The sequence below is a fragment of the Toxotes jaculatrix genome, chromosome 6, assembly GCF_017976425.1.
Source record: "Toxotes jaculatrix isolate fToxJac2 chromosome 6, fToxJac2.pri, whole genome shotgun sequence".
Taxonomy (NCBI): domain Eukaryota; kingdom Metazoa; phylum Chordata; class Actinopteri; family Toxotidae; genus Toxotes; species Toxotes jaculatrix.
The window spans coordinates 27,285,179-27,304,627 of record NC_054399.1 but is presented as its reverse complement, the minus strand read 5'-3'; positions in this window follow the sequence as shown (position 1 = coordinate 27,304,627).

Genomic DNA, 19,449 nt, shown 5'->3' with positions numbered 1-19,449 from the left:
AAGTCACTGAAGCCCCCCACCCACCCACACACACACACACACACACACACACAAACAAACAAACACATACACACACACACATCTCCTGTCTTCCTCTCCTAGGCCTATAATTACCTTTATCAGTTAACAGGACTAATTTACTTTGTCATGGCCCAGTAAATACTTAACCCAAATAATATTATTCACACTCCGCGGGTTGGTTGGAGCGCTTCTCTGACACGCCTGGGCGCTTCATTATCGGCCTGCTCAGCGCCAGGGGAGATGCTGCGATGCGTTGTGGGAGTGGGAAGGCAGGGTTACTGGAGTGAAAAAACCTTGGGCAGCCTCTTTTGGATAAACCACCTCACCCCCCCCCCCCCCCCCCCCCCCCCCTCCCCAGGGGCAGCAATCAATAGGTTACTGCAGTTCTCTGCACAGAAACTCAGCTGTAGAATAGTGGGTGTCTTGTAAACTAACCCCACTGAGTGCTGCAAGGTTTAAAGCATTACTGAGATTTAGTCTCAACCCAGGGACCCAGAGAGATTATTGTGTCTTAATATTCTTTCAATCGAGTTTTAGGATTAAAAAGTGCTTATTTTCTATCTAGCTAGAAATATCAGATGATTAAAACACAATCTGCAACCATTAAATATCGGTTAAATCTCGTGTGTTTAATTAAAACAAATATGAGGTCGCCATCTTAAATCTTACAATCTTGTCCCTAAGGATTGAGACAGTTGGCATAATAAGAGAACAGTCAACCACTTCTTTGAATATTTTTATGTCATTACTTGTTTTTTATATATATATAGCCATTGGCCACAGTCATTTTTCTTTATATTCAGTCAAAGCAGGAAGTTGTTCCTCATTGAACCTGATAATGTGATAACTGTCAATAATATATGTGAATCACTTAATACACAACTTTCTGTGTATAACTAAATAACATTTTGTGATCATTAGTGTGTACTTTTAGGACACAATAAGTGCACTTTCAAGTAAACTAAAATTTGCCAATATGTCTTTTCCCTCCAGTGAGGATGAATGGATTGCAAAAACATCTATATTCATTGTATTCACTGTTAGAGGACATATAAAGACAAGATACACAAAATATGTGACTTCATCTGTTCAGCCAGATGCTATAAACAGAAATTTGCCTTTTCAATCATGAAGGGAAAAAAAGTTATCTGCAGGATCATTAGAACATAGGTGGTTTAATGTCATCCTAGTCACTGTAGAATTCTTTGTCCTTTATACCACCTTTATGGGCCAAAATTGCAGAACCATGCATTATGCAAGTGTGAATAATACCTACAAAAACATGTACTACATATACTGTAGTTCATTCAGAAGGTAGAGCACTGGGATTAGTTCTTAGCAAAGTCAGACTATCTGTGCTTGTACCGAATGGTGTAGAAATCTTGTGTGTGTGTCCTAAAAGATCTTTTTGCATGGACAACCCTGGATTAGTGAAATCTTCAGTTGGTATGATTAGTGCTTTTTTTTTCTTTTTCAAAACCCTTCAGTGCAAATTTTTCCTGATGTACAAAGTGAGATGATCTGTTGATATCTGATGCTTTTCTAAATGACTAAGCTATTGTCTGAGGAAAAACAGCCGTGTAGTAGTAGTAGTAATGCAGAGCCTTACGTGAAGCAGGAATTGGCTAAAAATCAAAGATCTCTGTGTGCGCTGTTGTGTCTTGGTACATTACGATTAGCTACAGAGGCAGGCAGGTTTACTGGTCTTCCTGAAGAGAAAATACTTTGTTTGCTCTGTGATTTAGGTGAAAGTGAAGATGAAGTACATGGGTTGATTCCTTTTAGTAAAATGTTCATAATTTCTGATGAACAATGGAAAGAAACACGTGCTGTGTTTTAGAAGTAAACCTCGTGTGTGGCTCATTTTAGTCTAATGCATGAAGCTCTGTTCATGTTTCACAATCACATATCAGCACAGCAGCAGTAGTTTTTGGTGTCTTATAAGCCTGTGTGGGTGTAGGCAAGCATAAGAAAATACACAGCCACACATGGGCTGCCTGGAGACTGCCAGTGTGCAGTATAATGATAGATTCTTCCTAGTTCTGCACTATTGTATATGCCCACTGTGTACAAAGCACTTTGCACTTAGAGCCTTAATTCATTGAAGTTAGGCCACTTGAAATTCTGCTATAATAGATTAGAAAAGGAAGCAGCCACTGCCTCAGCTGTTCACACTGAAGAGTCACAGCCGAGGATAAATACGTAAAGAATATATAGGAGTATATATGCATTAATGTATACACAACATTTGAATGGCTGGTTTAGGTGAAACTCATTTTTAATAATCTCTTTTAGAAATCATTTTTGAAAATCTGATCCAGTGAAAAGATGCAGTGTTTGTCTTTTAAACACAGTGGAGTGGAAATATTAAACAGAATTCATTAGAAAAGTTCAAACAGCTGTTCTTAAGTCCAGTACTTAAGTAAATGGACTGTCTCCGTATCTCAGCACCTCTTTTACCTGTGTGAACACTCCTGACATGTCTTCTGCGTTCAAAGTGCGCAACAAGCATTTTGATGTGTTTTCAAGCTTTACAGCGAACACACCAGATGTTGTCTTTGTTGTTGAGAGGCAGGTGTTTGTTTTGGAGGGTGTCTGTGCTTCAGACCACAGGTGTTCCTCACCAAGGCTGCAAGATACTAGACTTTATTTTTCTCATGTCTTGAATATGAATGCAGATTGCATGTGCCTATTTGTAGCACTCAGATGATGATCGTAGTTTGTTAATGAGGACTCTGCAAGTATGTTGAACAAACAGCGAAATCAGCCGAAAGGTTCTTCTTTGTGTCTGAAATCACTGTCAGTCCCCACTTTGGGAAAACTTTTTGCTGTTTATACCTGTAGATGTGTTTGTGTGTTGTGACTGAGCAGAGGTCCAGACAGAAAGTGTTGATCAGTTGTTCTGTTCATTAAATGTGAAGCATTCAAATGTGTGACTGTGTGTGTGTGTTTTCTCCACAGTCACATCTATGTGATCCCAGCCTTCACCTGGATTCTCACTCTTGCTGTCTTACTGGGCCACACAGTCATCCAGCCAATCACCTCCCTGCTCACCCTACTGAAAGGAATCCTGCTCATTGTCACGGTAACCATCATTTAGCTTTATCGTTATTTATTTTTGTATGTTCCTGTGTGAATATTCTGTATCCCCAGGAGGAAAACAACATGGTTTTTATTACTCTAAACAGAAGTACAGAGCAGAATGTCAGCAACTGTTGTGATCACTGTTAATTTGATGACTATCTAAAAAGGAAGTGATCTGTATCAGCTGTCAGCTCACTGACTTGTTTGCATATGAAGGAATCATGACCTGAGTATTGATGAGACTGACTTAAACGTTTGCCGCAGGTAGTTTCCGTGTTTAGTGTGAACTTATAGTCTGCCTTTGTCTGAGTGTCTGTCTGGTGAGGGAGGAGTTTTCATGGTTAAGCACTGAACTGGCAGATGAGAGAAATGGTGCGTTTCACCATTATAGATTAAATTTTCCATATGTTGCATTAACAGTAGCTGTGCGGCACCCATTTCATCAAATGTGTACAAATCCTACATTAGAGATTTATGGCCAACCTTTAATTATTAAAGAGGAATAGATCAGGATTACTGATTCAGGATTGCTTTAAGAGCTCATCTCTTTTCTATTATTAAACTAACACCTTATGACAACTATTAAAAGTACTAGGTAGATGATCCCTGTTGTATATATTTCAGTATCCAGATTCTATACCTTCGCCCAGTTGATATAAGGGAATAAAACATTTAGGTGTTACCATCTGCTTTCCCCTGTATGCCAAAAATATATCAATACAAACCACAACAAAAACAAAGCAGCAAAGTAGAGGGAAAGAAGAGAGGCCTTGTTTCTATAGTAAGAATAAAAACGTTGAGGAAAAAAAGAGGACAGTAAGAGAGATGCAGCAGAGATTAAACTTTTATTGCAGTTGCCAGACTTCTGAGAAAACAATAAAATTCTCAATATCACATTTTTGTTCATTCAATTGTCCTCCCTCTTCCGTAAAACAATTTTGACTCATCCAGTTGTTTGTGTACTTTGCTTTTGTATCGGTTTTATCCATTACTCTGTCACAGTATTTAAAGTGAGTTAAGTTTTGTTTGAACTTTAACATCTTTTATTTCAAATGTATGATTTTCTAAAGGAAGTATAATATTACGTAATGAAACTTCTATCACTAACTGTTGCTTACTGGTGCAGAGGTGGAACTTAAATCAAACATCACCTACATCAGCAAACTTGACAACTATAATATAAATTTTACCTGAGCACATATGGCGCATGTTTCCTCAGAGCCAAAATGTCCTGGATGACTCTCATCCACATATCTGGACAATAGTGCTCAAATTTACTCATCAGTAAATAGTAGGCTGTAGTCAAACTACATTTTGGGATGAAGCCTGTATGAGACGCAGTGTGTTACCATGTCAGGTTCTGCAGTTCCTTCTGTTCCGTCTGTGGTCACTTATCAGTCACTTTATTTTCACCTTCTTCAGTGTATTATTTGTCAGTAAGTAGCAGCAGTTAGACGTACTTGCTTTGAGTCTCTCTTTACATTTCGGTAGTCCATGACTAGTCAGACATACATTTTCTTTTTCTTCCTGGTTCTCAACCAGTAAAACTTCTCTACCTCTACAATGATAGATTTGAAACGCTGCCATGTTTCTAACTATGTTGGGACGTTTTGTTTTTTAAAGTAGAGAATTTGCGAATCAATATTTTGCCCTTGACATTGCTGGCAACCATGTGTATATCTGACATCATGTCATGAATGAAGGTTTGAGAAAAGATGCCCACACTCACTTTGAGGAACTGTTAGAAACCCATTCACTTTTCCTGGTGGAGGTGAAGGGCACTCAGATGCTAATTTCTAATCAAGTGCTCAATAACACTGTGCTTCCAATAATAAGTGATAGTCATTAGTGATATTAGTGTTATTGATTGCTCTCTAAGTATAGCAGTCTGGCATTACTACAGATCCCTGTGTCTTACTAAAACACTTCCCTTAGATAATTTAAAAGGAAAATTAGAAACACTACTCTGCATTTGGTGAATCTGAGTTATGGAAACAAAATATTGTTGTACAGTCCAGACCGTAAGTATTTGGACGGCTGTACTTTTTTTTTTTTTTTGGTTCTTCAGGCTCTGTGCTTCAGCATATTCAATTGGAAATTAAAGCTGCAAGCAGCGATGACGGGCCCTCGCACCCCTTGCGACCCGCGGGAGTCGCAGCCGGCGCAGCCAAGTACCAGAGTCATCCTATGTCCTCTCCTCTTCTCCCCAGTACACGTCATAGTACAAACAGGTTATTTCCTGTTACCAGCAGGGGGCGCCACGAGTAAGGCGGGAGTTTGACATATGGAGCCGTTCAGGGCAGAGCCCTCATCATGCTCATAAAGTTTGAAGATGTTTGGATAAAGTATGTGGACGTGAGAGCCATTCAAAATGTCATGGCAAATTCACCAAACGCCACCGTACTTTGGCGAGCCACAGAGGCCACGCCCTTTAACTTAGAGAAAAGTCTCATAACTTTTGATCATCATGGTCTTGAGGTGAGGTCCACCAGATATGAAGTTGATCGGGTGAAATCCCTAGCACGAGTTCATCCGCATACCAATGGTGGAAAGCACTCAAATTTGGCCGCCAAAAACAAAATGGCTGACTTCCTGCTGGGTTGAGGTCATGGTGTCAAGAGACTTTTTTGTGCGTTCCGAAGTGTTCTTTATGTGTACCGATTTTCATCTTTGTATTCAAAAAAAACCCATATGGAGAGGGGTATTTTAAATCTTCAAGGGGGCGCCGTTGAGCCATTTTGCCCCGCCCAATTACAAAAACCCCATCAGAGTCTAGGACCAGCCCCCAAGAACGTGTGTATGAATTTTTAGGATCATAGGAGGTGGTTAAGGTCATTACAAATCCAAACATAATTTCACGGCGAGGGATCGTCAGTTGCCGCGCCGCCATACAGATGCCATTGCACCCAGCTTCACGGCCTTTATAATGTAGCTTCACCAAGTAGTTGGGAAGGTTGTAGAGCAGAAACCAAGCCGATGGTGTCAACTATTAAGGAGCAGTACACTTCAGAGTAAAAATAGGTCATTTCCTGTTACCAGCAGGGGACGCCACGAGTAAGGCGGGAGTTTGACATATGGAGGCGTTCAGGGCAGAGCCCTGATCATGCTCATAAAGTTTGAAGATGTTTGGATAAAGTATGTGGACGTGAGAGCCAGTCAAAATGTCATGGCAAATTCACCAAACGCCACCAAACTTTGGCGGGCCACAGAGGCCACGCCCTTTAACTTAGAGAAAACTCTGTGATAACTTTTGATCATCATGGTCTTGAGGTGAGGTCCACCAAATATGAAGTGGATCGGGTGAAATCCCTAGCACGAGTTCGTCCGCATACCAATGGTGTAATTCGCCAAAATCGCCAACTTCCGACCACAATGGCGGACTTCCTGTTGGGTTGAGGTCATGGTGTCAAGAGACTTTTTGGTGTGTCTCGGTATGATCAACATGTGTACCAATTTTCATGCACCTATGACAAACTAAGCCCAATGGGAGGGGGGTTTTGAAAATTTCAAGGGGGCGCTGCAGAGCCATTTTGCCCCCCCCATTTACAACGACCACAAAATATCAAATTTTTCACCAGACCTGATGAGTGTGCAAAATTTCAGGCGTTTTAGAGCATGGGAAGGGGTTGAAAAATGCAGTTGTTTGGGAGGACAAATAATAATAATAATAATAATAATAATAATAATAATAATAATAAACATTAGAATTACAATAGGGCCTTCGCACCACTCGGTGCTCGGGCCCTAATTAAAGCTGCAAGCAGCGATGACGGGCCCTCGCACCCCTTGCGACCCACCGGAGTCGCAGCCGGCGCAGCCAAGAGTACCAGAGTCCCCCTATGTCCTCTCCTCTTCTACCCAGTACACGTCATAGTACAAACAGGTTGTTTCCTGTTACCAGCAGGGGGCGCCACGAGTAAGGCGGGGATTTGACATATGGAGGCGTTCAGGGCAGAGCCCTCATCATGCTCATAAAGTTTGAAGATGTTTGGATAAAGTATGTGGACGTGAGAGCCATTCAAAATGTCATGGCAAATTCACCAAACGCCATCGAACTTTGGCGAGCCACAGAGGCCACGCCCTTTAACTTGGAGAAAATTCTGTTATAACTTTTGATCATCATGGTCTTGAGGTGAGGTCCACCAGATATGAAGTTGATCGGGTGAAATCCCTAGCACGAGTTCATCCGCATACCAATGGTGGAAAGCACTCAAATTTGGCAGCCAAAAACAAAATGGCCGACTTCCTGCTGGGTTGAGGTCATGGTGTCAAGAGACTTTTTTGTGCGTCCCGAAGTGTTCTTTATGTGTACTGATTTTCATCTTTGTATTCCAAAAAAACCCATATGGAGAGGGGTATTTTAAATCTTCAAGGGGGCGCCGTTGAGCCATTTTGCCCCGCCCAATTACAAAAACCCCATCAGAGTCTAGGACCAGCCCCCAAGAACGTGTGTATGAATTTTTAGGATCATAGGAGGTGGTTAAGGTCATTACAAATCCAAACGTAATTTCACGGCGAGGGATCGTCAGTTGCCGCGCCGCCACACAGATGCCATTGCACCCAGCTTCACGGCCTTTATAATGTAGCTTCACCAAGTAGTTGGGAAGGTTGTAGAGCAGAAACCAAGCCGATGGTGTCAACTATTAAGGAGCAGTACACGTCATAGTACAAACAGGTTATTTCCTGTTACCAGCAGGGGGCGCCACGAGTAAGGCGGGGGTTTGACATATGGAGCCGTTCAGGGCAGAGCCCTCATCATGCTCATAAAGTTTGAAGATGTTTGGATAAAGTATGTGGACGTGAGAGCCATTCAAAATGTCATGGCAAATTCACCAAACGCCACCGAACTTTGGCGAGCCACAGAGGCCACGCCCTTTAACTTAGAGAAAAGTCTCTTATAACTTTTGATCATCATGGTCTTGAGGTGAGGTCCACCAGATATGAAGTTGATCGGGTGAAATCCCTAGCACGAGTTCATCCGCATACCAATGGTGGAAAGCACTCAAATTTGGCCGCCAAAAACAAAATGGCTGACTTCCTGCTAGGTTGAGGTCATGGTGTCAAGAGACTTTTTTGTGCGTCCTGAAGTGTTCTTTATGTGTACTGATTTTCATCTTCGTATTCCAAAAAAACCCATATGGAGAGGGGTATTTTAAATCTTCAAGGGGGCGCCGTTGAGCCATTTTGCCCCGCCCAATTACAAAAACCCCATCAGAGTCTAGGACCAGCCCCCAAGAACGTGTGTATGAATTTTTATGATCATAGGAGGTCGTTAAGGGCATTACAAATCCAAACGTAATTTCACGGCGAGGGATCGTCAGTTGCCGCACCGCCACACAGATGCCATTGCACCCAGCTTCACGGCCTTTATAATGTAGCTTCACCAAGTAGTTGGGAAGGTTGTAGAGCAGAAACCAAGCCGATGGTGTCAACTATTAAGGAGCAGTACACTTCAGAGTAAAAATAGGTCATTTCCTGTTACCAGCAGGGGACGCCACGAGTAAGGCGGGAGTTTGACATATGGAGGCGTTCAGGGCAGAGCCCTCATCATGCTCATAAAGTTTGAAGATGTTTGGATAAAGTATGTGGACGTGAGAGCCATTCAAAATGTCATGGCAAATTCACCAAACGCCACCAAACTTTGGCGGGCCACAGAGGCCACGCCCTTTAACTTAGAGAAAACTCTGTGATAACTTTTGATCATCATGGTCTTGAGGTGAGGTCCACCAAATATGAAGTGGATCGGGTGAAATCCCTAGCACGAGTTCGTCCGCATACCAATGGTGTAATTCGCCAAAATCGCCAACTTCCGACCACAATGGCGGACTTCCTGTTGGGTTGAGGTCATGGTGTCAAGAGACTTTTTGGTGTGTCTCGGTATGATCAACATGTGTACCAATTTTCATGCACCTATGACAAACTAAGCCCAATGGGAGGGGGGTTTTGAAAATTTCAAGGGGGCGCTGCAGAGCCATTTTGCCCCCCCCATTTACAAGGACCACAAAATATCAAATTTTTCACCAGACCTGATGAGTGTGCAAAATTTCAGGCGTTTTAGAGCATGGGAAGGGGTTGAAAAATGCAGTTGTTTGGGAGGAATAATAATAATAATAATAATAATAATAATAATAATAATAATAAACATTACAAAAACAATAGGGCCTTCGCACCACTCGGTGCTCGGGCCCTAATAAAATACTGAATACTACATTTGCCAAAGTGCCAAATCTCAGCTTTAATATGAGCAGGTTTACATCAATACAGAAAGAACTGTGTGTGTAGTATTTGGACAGATACACATAAAGTTAAACAAAATCATCATATATAATATTCTGTGGAAAATCAGTGACTGTCTGACCTTTGACCCAGAGATGTCAGCAGATACCGTGTATCCTCCCTGGTGGTTCTCTCCCAGGCCTTCACTGCAGTCTCCTTCAGCTCTTGCTTGTTGTGGTGGCTTGCCTTTAGTGTGGGGTTCAGTAAGAAGAATACATCTCAATCTGACTGTCCAGTAAAGGATACTCCACCTCTTCTTTCTGAAAAGCTCTCTGGTTACTTTGGTTGTATGTTTAGGTTCCTTGTCCTGCTGAATGTTAAAATGTAACCCAATGGGTTTTGATGCATTAGGCTGAATCTGAGGACACAGAGTGTTCCTGTAAACCTCATCAATAAACACCAGTGTGCCAGATCAGCTGGCAGCCATACATGTCCAAACCATAAGAAAATCACCAGCACATCAGACAGATGAGGTGGAGGCTTTGAGTTATGAGTTGTTTCCTTTTTTTCCTCCTCACTTTCCTCTTTCCATCACTGTGATAGTTTTATCAGTCCACAGAATTTTGTTCCAATTTGTTTTTCTTTGGTTTTGAAAACTTCAGCCTGACCTGTTTTTGAAGTTCACCAGGGATTTGCATATTGTGGTGACCCCTCTGGAGAGATTTATTTGGCCTGCTGCGGACTCATAAAGTTTTTTGTTTTTTTTTTTTAATCACCATGCAAATGACTTTCTGCTCATCCACAGGGCTTGTGCTCTTCAGTCTACCTGGTCATTTGCCATTTTCTAGTTAACCTGAGCACCTCTGTTTTTTATTTGTCTTTTAAATACACATCTGTTGATTCTGGCAAACCAACTACCTTTGACATCTTAGTGATGAACCCCTAAACTTTGGGCGCTCTGTGTTAAAAGGTCTACATCTCCCACACAGTCCTTTCTGTATTGATGTAGTAAAGCTGAGAGCTGGCACTTTAATGTAGTTACCATTATTCTATTTCAAATTGAATGTGCTGAAGCACAGAGCCTGAATAATAAAAAAAAATGTGTAACAGTGCAACACATTTATTATGGAATCCACTATTCTATTCTTTTTTTTCTATTTGGTTAAAAAAACAAAATAAAAGCGTTGGAAGAGTCTTCTGTCACCTTCACGCTTCACACTTTATAGACTTTTCAACTTTGTCTTTTATTCACTAGCTAAAAGTGTATATCCTTCGGCCATTTTTGATGGATTTCATGTCACCATGACTGCTGTGTATGTGCGCGAGGTCACACTGGGCAAAATGGATGGAAGTGGCATTGTACACTTGTCACCTCATGCAGACGTTGTGGTGCTCATTGAGCTCCCACTGTGTGTGTGTGTGTGTGTGTGTGTGTGTGTGTGGGGTGGTGGTGGTGGTGGTGGTGGTGGTGGTTTTGGGCTTTTCCAGGTCAGTGCTTGCCAACATCAGGGAGTGTCAGCAGCTCAGCAGGAGCACTTGAAGGAAGTCTTTAGGCTCGTGTCAGAGTACATTCAACACCATCACATCCCACAAGGTTACACTGCCTCGAAGAATTGTACAGCTAGCTGCTACGCCTGCTGCAGGCGAGTGGGAAATACAGACTGTGTTAGATGCCAGCCGGCACTTTGAATGACACCCTCTTTGTGACACCACTACACGATATTACAAAAGATGAATGAATTAATGAATGAGTCTTTATCTAAATATAATACTCACATGTCAATCTTGGATGTACACTGAGAGAGTCACACTGTGGAATTGACCTCCATCTCTTACATTGTAACTACATAAGGAAGAAATCACTTCTTGGCCAATATGGACAATATGATTATGGTGACCAAAAATCTATTTCAGTAGTCTGCCTTATTAATTTAAGGCAGACTTGAAAAAGTGTGATCTCTAAACGCTCCTTTGAAAATCATAGGTAAAGCTGTAGTATTACTTTCTGACTGAACAACAACCTATATCACTTTTGAACCAGATGTGCTGAATTTGTTTCCTCCCTAAAAAACATGCGGCAGAGTAATACAGCACAAGCAAATTTCCTGCACACACTCAAATGCAGTTTTAATTCACCACATGGGTCAACTGATGTTGGTGTTGCTAGCTTCAGTTAACTCATCACTGCAAAGTCAGTGTGGTGTGGTTGTTTATGGACAGGATGTGTTATTTAAGTTACTTTGCAGTATAGCCCTGTGCTTGTTTGATGTCAGAAGCTTAACAGTGGCAGGCTTTGTATCACTGTGTGAAACCACTGAGTGGTCACAGAGAGTTAAACATGGTTTGGAAAAACAGTATGTAGCTGTCTGTTAAATCTGACACTGTGTGAAATCCATCTGCGTGAAATCTTCTAATAATATATATATTATCATTCTATATTCATTAGATAACATTACAGTGTTACTGTGGGTGTTCACAGTTGAACAGAGCTCAGAGCCTACATTTTGGACTAACTGACCCAGCACTGCTTATGATTATGTAATGTAATGTAAGTAACCATTTTAGAAAATGTGCAGTTAAAGATTTAGTTTTTTTTTTTCAGGGACATTTAGGTCAGCTAATGCAGGAGAATCACTGTATTTAATGTGCTGTAGATGAGATCTAATGCCTTTTATTTGAGCTTTTTACTAGTGTGGCATATGAATACCCACTGCCTCTTTATAATTGAACATATTACAAGTTTTCAGAATCGCTGCCAGTCAGTTATAGTAAGCATGAAATGCCAGAATGTGTTATTTCTCTGTGTCTTGAGTCTGAGGACTCTACTGTTCATGTTGCTGTAACTCTCTCCATCTTCCTAAAACATTGCTTCCTGTTTTACAAAAAAAATGTTTCAGTCACTGGAGGAAATGCTTACACAGCTCTCCGTTGTTTTTCTACGGTCCTTGCGTCTCTTTGACTTAGCCATTTGTATTGCTGAAGACAGTCACATTTTTTTTTTTCATTATATGAAATCTCCCCAAGGACAGAGGTTTCAGTTTTCTTGTTTGCCCTCTAACTTTGTTCTTCTGCAGTTTATATACACTGTTAGTTTAGCTCAGTCATTGACATATTGGCATATGAGCTGATGCTGCAGGGACTAGTCCTGGAAGAGATCGATGTCAGTGTGATTAAGTCATATCCCAGTGGCAGAGAGGGAGTCAGCCTCGGCTTTCCCACTGTTACACGAGACAGTTATCAAGTAGTTTGTGGTCTTTTGGGAAGAACATCAGAGGTGTCCACATAAAGATTAGCACAGAGTTAAACAATAAGAAAACTACCACTGTTAAACAACGCAGTATATGGTTATTGAAAGGTAGATTCACTGTTTTTTCTAGCCAGAGCTTTTCTGGGAATAATGCAGCTTCACTGTTAGCTCAAGATTTGGGAAATTTGTCGCTTTGCTGTAGTGTCTAAAAGTCCAAAACTGAGTAAATCATCAGCATTGCCTGCAGTTTGCATGTCGCTTTCTTGGGATCTTCCTTCACCCTTTGTAATGATCCCACAATTTGTATTTTCTGCTCGACATATGTAATTGCTATGTAGTTGCTAGTCTAATAACTGCAGGGACCAACCATGTAAAAGATGTTAGTGTGTGACTGACTGAGTGATGGAGTGTCACCACTTTCTGTGGAGTTAGACCAGTTTCCACTTTTTGAGTTTTAATTCTTTCTGTCAGCCAACACCTTCTGTCCTTATCCTGTCTTTGTCTCTAGAATGGTTAAACAGTGCAGTTTTATTATTTAAGAAAACTACTTTTGACTGTCATGTCAACGGTTATTTTTTACCCCATGACAGCGTCTTACGTCACTGATATTATGGGGTGTTTTGTTCTTTGCATCCAGCAAATAAATTACAGCAAAGAGAAGTAACAGAGCACAACCAGACCACACTTGAGCATTAGTGATTTCTTCAGAAAGACGCCCCACAATAAAAATAAAGCTTATAAAATGTCTTACCCATAAAACTTTTAGAACTGTGGCCCTTAATTGATTGGGAGTGCTCCGTCTTTTTTACACACACACACACACACAGGTGTGTAGTCTTTGGTTTATTATACTTCTCCACAGGTAATGGATAAAAGTTTCCTTGGCTGACACTGTGGCTCCCTACAGCAGCGTATTGCTGGCATCATGACAAATTTTATTGTATTTTATTTTATTTGCTAAGTTTCTTATTACATATGTATTTATGATTTTTTTTTTCACTATTCCTGAAAACCAAATTCTGTTTTTAAAAGAAAAGCTTTTGTTGTTTCATGATTATACGATCATATTTTTTTAAAATAGTCTTTTCTCATAACATACAAGAAACAAGAAACTTTTCTATGCTGGTAAAAGAAGGAAAAGATAGGACATTGTAGCCCGGAAGGAAAATTTGACATTTGAGTGTTTTGTACAGTTTTATTAAGTTTTATTTAATACAGCCCACATCAGTCATTGATGATCCCTGATCTAATCCCACTCCAAATCCACGCAACACAATATGTGACCTTAGAATTTAATTTTTCACCAGACAGTTAAATTAAATTTGCATGAAACTATTCTTTTACAAGTTATTAACATTTTCTTTTCAAAGGTTATTTTAAGTTTAATCACTGGGCTCTTCCCCTAATCACATGTACCAGAATTCATGTCAAGTAATTTAAATCCATAATTTTAGGAAATCAAAATGATTATCACTGATCAACACTCACCATCAAGTTTTTCCTATACCAAAGTCACGTGACCTGGCTAACTGTGAAGCCTATTCTGCTTTGTTTCTAATACTAATTAAGGTCAATAAAATACTCTATGGCACTTAATAATATTTCCTAAATTATTTCAAAACACTAATCTTATTGGTTAAATAACAGTCGGCTCTGTCTGTGTTCACATACCTTAGCCAGTGAAGTCTGTTGATTTGTTGGATGGTAAGAAGCCCAGATGCCATAAAACATAGTGTAATATTCTGTGATAGTTGCTAAATCTAGTATGTAATAGGTGTTATGATAACTGTGGCTGATACTTGGCTCTAGTGTTTGGAACTATTCAATAACTCCACTTTCCTAATTATAGAGCCTGTAAATGACAGTGTTACAGATGCCAACTAACAGCTTGAAAGCTTGATAGCCATTGTTAAAAATGTTAAATGTAATGTTAATGACATTGCTCATACAGTGTCACTGTAATAATTTTACAGTTACAACCTCAAAGTTTAGATGACAGAAATTATGGCTGGAGTTTTAGTTAGTTTTAACTCCATCCATAACTCTGTTTCTTAGTTTTTTTTAGTCAAAACTTTTATATTGCCAGTATGAAGGCTCTCTGAAGGAATCTCTGCTACAGGAGTTAGCCTTAAATAAGTACATCATGAAATAAACAAAAGAGCAAAGCAAAAACACATTGAGAGTGCCTGCAAACTACTATTCAGAATTTGCTGTAAGTGTATTAAAAAGAGTGGGATTACTCTTTTAGAGTAGTATAAAGATGTTTATTTCCCTTGATACTGATTTTTTTTTTCTTTGAACTTATATTTCATCGCTTGTTTAATTTAATTTAATTTTATTTTACTATATTTTCTTATCTTATCCAGTTTGTCATTGCTCTTTATCAGTGCCCTGTTCTTACATTTGGAGCTCATTGATATAAGACTTCAATCCTTTTTAATATGCATTGAAGCACTAGCTTGAAGCATTACCTTTGACTTTCCCATTTTAGAAAAAAAAGTCAGCACAGTAAATGAATGCTGTAATTTCACTGCCTGGCTCTGCCTGGTTGGTCTTTAACATGTGTTTATGTATGTAAGAATCAGCAGTTTGCCTAATTTGCAGTAAACTCACTTCAAGTCATTCACAACTGTAGCGTCACCACAATAGGGAGCACATTTTAACACTGTGTAGACATAGCACAGAATGCAAGTTGTGCCTAATAATATTATTATCCATACTCAAATTTCATACATGTACACTGCAGATTGAGGCCAGTGCCTTGTCCTAAAGTGCCATAGTGGGTATGAATGAATAGATGTTGGGGCTGGAGGAGCACAGCTATCCATACACCAACATCAGATCAATGACTTCATCCCTCTAGAGCGGGAGGCAGCCAGTGTTACCTTTATGACTCCCTGAAGGATCTTCTGTCCTTGAAGAACAATGGAGAAATCGGACAGATTGATTTTAGATTGCACTGATAGCACACACACCAATAAAACACTATAAAAGCTGTATCACAGAGGTGTTGGTTATTCTGTAGTCATTTCTGAGGCCTAGTTTTAAGAGGAGGTAGACAAAATAACTGTCAAACCACACGATGAAAAAGTAGCTGCAAACTGGTGCTGTTGTATGGAGGTTGTTGTTTCATCTACGCCCTGTAGATGGAGACATTTACATGGAAACTCACACACGTGTATCTGCGCGCGCACACATACACACACAGTATGAAAGAAATGTGTCCTAGAGCTAAGTCCCAACCGGGGGTGGGGTGTTAAGATTTAGAGGTTCAGTTCTGGAGCAGGGCACTGAGAGCCATTCCCCCTACTCTGCATCAATATGAGAGAGAGCTGGTCAGGCAAGGCCGACTGTACCAGAATAAAACACACTATCGTCAAGCACCAGCCATTTATGGCCCAGCAAATGTGATTTTTCTCTTTATGGCTGAAATATTAATGTTTCTATCTTGGTATACTTTGAAAGAAAACAGCAGTTTCCAGGCTCTGAGCTGCCAAGATAGGGGGGTAAAGAGAGACAGGGGGGCTTAATAAGTGATGTCATGGCAAATAAAAGGGTGGGTAAAGTACGACCTTCAGTCAGCGACTACTATAAAGCATCAATGCCAATATTGCAGGCATAAAATGTTTTTTTAAGATTATTTCATTGCCATTTTTTTGCCATTTATAGTGGAAAAGCATCCACCGACGTACCTTAGCATTTATGACTTGCATCATTTGGGAATAAAACAGTTCATTATGTAAAAGCAAAGTTACCGTAGGTAGTCAAACAGGCAGACGTCTCCTCCACACGGCTAATCCAACTCTTCATTTTTGGTCAGACCTCCTCCCATTTTCACAGCAGACCTTTCGAGGGAGGTAATAGCAGATGACGTTGCCAGCAGTTTCTAATTATTCTCCATTCTTCTCCCCCTCTTCAAGAGGTCAAGGCTTTAAGCTAGTGTTAGCATTAGCTTCTCCAGTTCTGCACTGCTGGAATAAGCATGATTTTTGTTTTTGTTTTTGCTATTAGAAAACCTCGATAGTGGAATTGGATTCGCTGAGGAAGCTGCTTCACAGACAAGCTGCCACCAGGTCAGCTGCCAGAACTGGAAGCTCACACTTAGCTCTTTGTTGTACAATCCCTGGCACCAGTGACCAGCCGGTCAGAGAGGGCCAGTTCAGCAACATGCATTTCACCAATTGATGTCAAGCTTCTTAATGGTTTAGGTTTGGGATTTTTCTGTTCCTACCTAGATGTGCCTGTGTACGAGGGATGATTGATAAGGTGGAAGGAGATCAGTTATACAGCTCTTATTAAATACACATGCAGTTCAGCTCTTTGAGGGTTAGTTTGAAGTCAGTGACCTTAGCCGTGTTTCTGCTTTGGTCAACACTGAGATAATGGGCAACACCGGCCTTCGTGCATTGCAATATTCGTATTTTTTTCTGAAACTACATCAACTTAGTCTTTAACTCAAAATGGCAAAAAATACTACCTTGAAACATCTGCCCATGTCATCGTAATGTTCAGTTATATGCTGTAAGAAGCTGCTGACCATGCTGAATACCATGGAAAACATAATCATTTCCCAGAACAGTTAAATGAAGCATTCAGGCAACTGTAACACCTGGGTTGAGGGTAGAAATACATTTTCTCTTATTATCAACCTAAAAGAAGAGATGATCAAGATATCCCTGTTCCCACTGCCACTACTTTACAACCCTCAAGAAAGACTTGTTTCTTGGTTCTTGTTTCATCTTGTGATACCACATATAAAATAATCTTAAAAGTCTCAGATAGGAAAAAAGATTCAGATTGCAAGTGGAGGTGAGCAAAAATAAATTATTAGACTCATAAAATACCTGTCATTCCCAGCAGAGCTTACAATACACTATAATTTAGTTGTATGGTATTTATTTTTTTATTAGAAGAATTATGATCATGTAAAAGGAGGAGCAGACCTTGGAAAATCCTTTGCTAAATTTGATTAAACTTGGCATGGGGTTAGAGTCTCTGTTTTCTGCAAGGGACTATATAAGATAATAGTATTATCTCTTAAAGCTAGAAGAATGGTGACGAGCGGCTATGTTACTCAGTAATGCATAAAATGTATTTATCATGTTGGTGGTGGTTGTCTGCAGGTATTTATCTCAGGCTGCAAACAGCCACAAAAAGCCTTCACCAGTACAGCAGGGAAGCGTTTTAGTAGCCTGAGATACAAAACTCAGGGCAACAAAAGTCCACAAAGCTTTCACTGCACCACTTGCCGAGGCTCGTTAAGCTCTTCGCATTGAGCACACTCTAATAATTTAAGACTCCTAAAAAAAATATTAACATATTAACATTTTATCAACACAGATCTGCTCTCATTTGGACTGTGCTCGCTGCACAGTAACAGGAGAATGTTACAAAAAAAAAAAATCAACCTAAAAAAAAATTTGGAAAAGTGATGGGGACATGTCCAGTAGCAGTCCCTTCAGAGTCTCCCTGCTAGAGGAAGGGGCCGGGGAAAGCCTCTGACAGAAGAACAGGAAAACACCTTCAGTAACTCCAAAGCTGTGTTACTTGCAAGTTGTGTTTTCTTAGCTATGAATCACCTGGATTTTGTGTACAGGGGAGGTGTAAACCCTGTGGCGTCATGGTGACGATGGAGGCAGTACATAGGTCCAGGTTGTAAGCTGGCTGCTAATTAAACCACAAGGTCTTGGACTATTTTTTTTGTGTTTTACTTGTTTAAATATAACAGAGGCCTAAAATGAATACTTTTTTTTACCTCCTTTTTCCACATTAAAAGGGAACATGTATGGAAATGGCTTTTACAGCATTTACCAGGATTTCCAAACACTCTCAAAACAAAATCAATGCTAGTTAGGTCTCTTTGATTTCCTCCCTTCACAGGAGCATAATCCTAAATAAAGCCGTCCATAATTTATTCGTTTCCAAACACTGGCCTCAGGGAGATGTTTCTCCACTGTGAAAAACACATTGAGAGAGCCAAAGCTAGATTGTAGCATCTAGCTCTTTTTAAGTCAACTTTATTAGAAGTGAATATGAAACCATAGCAGTAAACAACTTATGAAGCTGACTGATGTTTTGAGAAGGATTTAAATAAGGGTTTGTTGGAGGTCTTTGGAGACACAGAGTTGGGGGGCATGTAAGCCGTCCTCCAGGGCAGCTTTATTGATGGGGATTGAGTCTGGTGAGACAAAGGCCAATGTAAGCAGCCTGATGGGTTTCAGACAGGCACATCAGCAGCAGAAATTTCATTTTGGGGAGTTTGTGGTCATCGGCAAATGGTCCATGTCTGAGTGAGGTGTGTGATTTACAGTGTGTGCTTCTGTTCTGTTATCCCTACCTGTCAGTCTAGATGTGCCTGTGTATGAGAGATGATTGATAGGTTTTTGGCCTAAGGTGGAAGGAGATCAGTTGTCCAGCTCTCATTAAATACACGTGCGGTTCAGCTCTTGGAGGGTTAGTTTGAAGTCAGTAACTTTAATGGTAATTCTGCTGTGGGTAATTGAAAATTACAAGTCAACACTGAGAAAATGGACATCTGCCTTCATGCAGTTATCAGCAATCTTAGTCTCAAGGGCTTATCACCCAAGGAGGTCCTTGGCCTGATTTGACCTGATTTAGCCTCTCAGACTCCTGCCTCTTCTCCAAGATGAAGAGGGAGTTCAGTGACCTCCATTTTAACTGTGATGGTGACGTCATCCCTGCTGTGGACAACTTTCTGGAGGTCTAAGACAGCAGCCTCTACAAAGAAGGGATCTGTATGCTCCACACCTAAGTGTGTAAAAGTAGGAGGGGACTATGTTGGCAAAATAAAAATAAGACTGACCTAAGCCACAAACTTATCAATCACCTTTTACGTCAGAGACAACCTCCCACTTGTTGTT